The sequence below is a fragment of the Tachypleus tridentatus genome, chromosome 13 (genome assembly GCF_004210375.1).
Source record: "Tachypleus tridentatus isolate NWPU-2018 chromosome 13, ASM421037v1, whole genome shotgun sequence".
Lineage (NCBI taxonomy): Eukaryota > Metazoa > Arthropoda > Merostomata > Xiphosura > Limulidae > Tachypleus > Tachypleus tridentatus.
Window position 1 is genome coordinate 94,129,183 of NC_134837.1, and position 4,969 is coordinate 94,134,151.

General features: G+C 35.0%; 1 long non-coding RNA gene across 1 annotated transcript; it reads left to right on the forward strand.

The window, feature by feature from the left end:
* Window positions 1-3,331: 3,331 nt before the first annotated feature.
* LOC143238197 (uncharacterized) lies at window positions 3,332-4,663 on the forward strand. The gene is made up of 2 exons (XR_013020452.1): window positions 3,332-3,797; window positions 4,393-4,663. It is a non-coding gene; the product is annotated as an uncharacterized LOC143238197 (long non-coding RNA).
* Window positions 4,664-4,969: the final 306 nt, after the last annotated feature.

A 4,969-nucleotide genomic window follows, 5' to 3' on the forward strand; every position in this document is an offset into this window, starting at 1 on the left:
AAGTTAACAGAAACTTTTCTTTTGGACGAAGCTATTTTACAGCAGTTACTTAGCAAATAAACAAAATATCATATCTTGATTCCTAGAATTCAAGTGTTATTAGTCAGCTTTGGATGACAGAAAATTGTGCAACGTATAGTGATATGAAAGCGAACGCTGCTTTGACTGCACAAAATATTGCACGACTTTGTCGCTGTTGCTTTTTAATAAGGCTTAGTATGTATGTAACGTACCATACCGGTTGTCGCATCGACTTTTAAATGGTGTCAAACGAATAATCTCGGTTCCGAAGTTTAAAACAGGTAAAATTTCTACGAAAACGCTTTCGCAACGATTTCAATAAAGCGAACCCGAAATTTGACATTAACATTCCATTAGAGTTCATAAATATTTATTAGTTGTTCTAATAATCGTTGGTAACATGGTGAAAGAAATTAAACTTGCGTTATAACAGCAATGATCATTCAGCTGAAGAACTGTAAAATAGTAAGTAGTCCGAGCATTAAATTTGCATTATAGTGGCGCTGTGAAAGGCTTATCTGGTATCCAGTTTAAATCGTTTTGTGGTTACCTAACAGAACTCAAGTCTATTTTGAATTACATTTTTTTTTCCAAAATGTATTATATATAGGTTTGAGGCCCTCCATGGCTAATGGTTAGGGCACTCAACTAGTAATTGAGAGTTGCCAGTTCGAATCCCCATCACACCAAACATGTTTGACCTTCCGGCTGTGGGGGCGTTATATATGTCATGATCAATCCCACTACTCTTTGATTAAATGGTAGTTGGCGATGGGTTGTGATGACCAGCTGCTTTCTCTCTAGCCTTACAATGGTAATTTAGGGATGGCTACCATAGATATCTCTCGTGTAGCTTTGCGCGAAATTCACAAACAAAATAAACAAACACATACGTTTTGTTAAACATAAATTTATCCCGACTGGGTATTATTGCATACCTACGTCGATATCAAATATACGACAATAGGTCCAAGAGGCGTGTGTAGTATGCTCGTGTGTTTACCCGAAACAGTAGTACTTCACCCATCATGTGTTGCCACACTGACAGACAGCAACTGTAGGTCCGCCGGTATACTAACAGTAAGTTTACTGTATTACAACGCAGAGTCCAAAGTTCAAGAGTTCACGATTAACTAAGCGCAATTAATCCGGCCGGTTGTGTAGTTTTGTGCTGAAACACCAACAAGCAACAATCATATACTAACATCATTGATGCAATCATCAAGTCTCTAAATCAGTCGTACCACAAAATATACATGTATACTTAAATATACTAGCATGTTTAAAATGTTGCAATGGTCTTTATGTGCATAGAATTATTTTATAATTTTATTATCACGTACTAGCTGGGGTATCCGTACACTGGAAGAAAGTTATGTAAATTCATGATTGATGAAAGGTTATCTTAGGTCATGAAAATTTGTTTTCTTTATGTGTAATTTAAAAAAAACACACTCAAAACGTCCATAAAAACAGCAAAAGAGAAAATGTGAAACTGTAACTTTGCATGTATCTCATCATGGACCCAACATACCTTCATGTGAAATTTGGGTGAAGATCCATCCACACCCTGCGAAGTATCTATATGGACATACAACAGACAGTATTATTACATTTATACGGCCCGGCATGATCAAGCGTGTTAAGGCGTGCGACTCGTAATCTGAGGGTCGCGGGTTCGCATCCGCGTCGCGCCAAACATGCTCGCCCTCCCAGCCGTGGGGGCGTTATAATGTTACGGTCAATACCACTATTTGTTGGTAAAAGAGTAGCCCAAGAGTTGGCGGTAGGTGGTGATGACTAGCTGCCTTCCCTCTAGTCTTACACTACTAAATTAGGGACGGCTAGCACAGATAGCCCTCGAGTAGCTTTGTGCGAAATTCAAAACAAACAAACAAACAAATACATTTATATAGATGGCGCCAATGCATTAGATCCGCGTGTGACGTATTCATAATGTCATATCTGCAATCTGGGAATGGAGAAAAATAAAGTTCTCCGTGACAGGAAACGGAAAAATCGTTACCCCTATTGGAAATTTACATGTACACAGAATAAAAAATTCGCAAAGTTGGGGGTTTCCCATCGTAATAATGAAAGTGCTTTCCAGTATCATGTAAGCAAAAGTTCCATTATAATATGACACAAAGAAAAACCTGCAATTCCAAATCTGTTTTTTGTTTCAGTTCTTTAACTTTGAACAGTTCTATTATCTTTTGTTATTTCAGATTATTGAAATTATTTATGATATTTTTATATATTAATTAATAGTCTCGTCACCATTTTACTTGAAACATAACATTAACATGACATACTCTAAATTACTAAACTGACTTTAAAAATATTAAAAAAACACAAGGGTTAAAACAATCAATTATGGGTCCACCTCTTGAAACATACAGGTTATAATTTTTTTAATTGTTGTAAAACTGAAGTAATTCATAACGTCTATATTCCGTAAAGTTATGAAAACCATGCAGTTATGTTTGTTTGATTTTGTTTTTTGAATTTTGCACAAAGCTACTCGAGAATTATCTGCGCTAGCCGTTCCTAATTTAGTAGTGTAAGACTAGAGGGAAGGCAGGTAGTCATCACCAACCACCGCCAACTCTTGGGCTACTCTTTTACCAACGAATAGTGGGATTGACCGTACATTATAACGCCCCCACGGCTGAAAGGGCGAGCATGTTTGGCGCGACAGGGGATGCGAACCCGCGACCCTCAGATAACGAGTCGCACGCCTTAACACGCTTGGCCATGCCGGGCCCCATGCAGTTCTTCCTAGACATTAATCACAAGTTATTGTTGTAACAAATTCTATCGCTTGGTAGATTATTTTGGTAAAAACAAGGCCAAGTCCAGTTCACGTAACGATAACGTTAGTTTGTTTACTTCTTCCTTCACATTTGCTTCAATATACTTCCACTTGTTCATATTTATGGAAATAAAATTACAAATAACATTTTCATTTTAATTTTCAGCAGTAGTTCCCATAATATGATAAATACGCGTAAATTTCTAAACTTTAACTTTGATTGTTGACCATAAAACAAACACAAAATTCTCCGAAGGTCGCGGCTTCGAATCCCCGTCACACCCAACATGCTCACCCTTTCAGCCGTTGAAGCGTTATAATGTTTCCGTCAGTCTTACTATTCGTTGGTAAAAAAATAGCCCAAGAGTTGTCGGTAGGTGGTGATGACTAGCTGCTTTCCCTCTAGTCTTACTTACACTGCTAAATTAAACAAAAAAAACTTCTGTGCTGTATAAATAATTGTAGTTCAGTAAATAAGTACAATTAATAAACATCGTAGTGCTGGCATTAATTCTATTTAGTGCTTATTCAGTTTTAGATTAAGATATACGTAAATTTTAGTTTCAGGACAAAAACATAAGCAAAATGAATTTTGAGATTATCCGTTAGGGCAATGTGATTTTTATAACGTCGTTTCAAAGCCAAACAAGGTTGGCATTTGTCATTTACAAGAATTTAACGGGTAAAAGGAAGTTCTCAAATTATAGTCTTATAGTCTTGATTGAATGATCTTGATTTCTGTATATTCCAGAATAATAACCATTTGAATATATTTTCAGACTTATTTTATATTTCCTGGTTTATATTTATCAGTATTTATGAGGAAAGCCTTCCTCGTGTTTCTGTGCATGTGCTTTTTGCTTGGTGCAATGGTTGTTCCCGAAGTGGAAACAATCAGATCTCACCATTGTGGTACTGGACATGGTGGACATTATCGTAGAGGCAAACATCATGGTTACAGGTAAAATTTTACTTTTGAGCCATTAGACCTAGTGTAGAAATAATAGTCGATGTATTTAGGATAAGAATATTTATTGAATGTGAACAACATACAGCCAATAATTTCGTCGTTCTCATTATCCGCTAAGGAAGCGGATATCATTTAGTACTCTGATTTAAGAAACCTGATGATTAATAAAATAAAATTCATTAGAAATTATAAAGAATAAGGCTCTTTTTGAAATAACGTTTTCAATAATATATTTAATAACGGAAAGGAGTTATTGTTATAAAGGTAAAATATCAACTTAACGTAATGTATATACGTAAATACGAACTGTGGGAGAACCAAATTAATAATAAAGGTACTACTCAATCATTGTACTTCAAGAAATCTTATATTTTTTAAATAATTAAATAATTATCACCTATTAATGAATGTATTGTTTGATAAGCGTAATGCTTCTATGAAATCTACTTGAAACTGTTCCATTTAGGGTTGAATTTATAACGGAAACGTGTAGCACATTAAGTAATATCAAAGCAGTATAAAAATATGAAGTATTAGAGATAACGCCACAAATAAAATCTTCTGAGCTCTTATTTTTAATTTTCAGAAGAGGTAGCCACCATCGTAAGCACCACCACCACTTACCTAACTTCAGAACTGCTGGAAAAGTAATGAATGGCGAGGACTTGGGCATTGTGAAGTTTTGTTGATACCCTACTCGACTAGTTCCTTATAGTTTTTGGGGCTTTCAATATGAACATTCATTTAACTTTGAATTGTACACTTTCGAAAACCTTCACTTTAATTACATCTAATTTTAACTCTGCCTTTTTGTATTTCCTGGTTATGCTGATTTAATAAACGTAATATATCATCAAGCTACGTCTGCAGCACTTTGCCGAAATATTGATAAAACAGTTTTGGACTATAACACCGTTATAAACCAGGTTCTCAAATGTAGCGATTAATGTCTCCGTAATTAATAATGTAATTTCGTTATTTTACTAAAACAGGTAGTATTTTTCATGAAGATTATCTTATTTATTACTGTTATTAATTGGTTTACTCATTGGTACGTTTTGTTGAGATAATCCCTCATAAACTCTCGAACGATAAATCCAAAATTACTTTTTCTAGATTTGTTGAAATGATAAAGATGTAATCCAGATGTTAAAAGTTCTGCA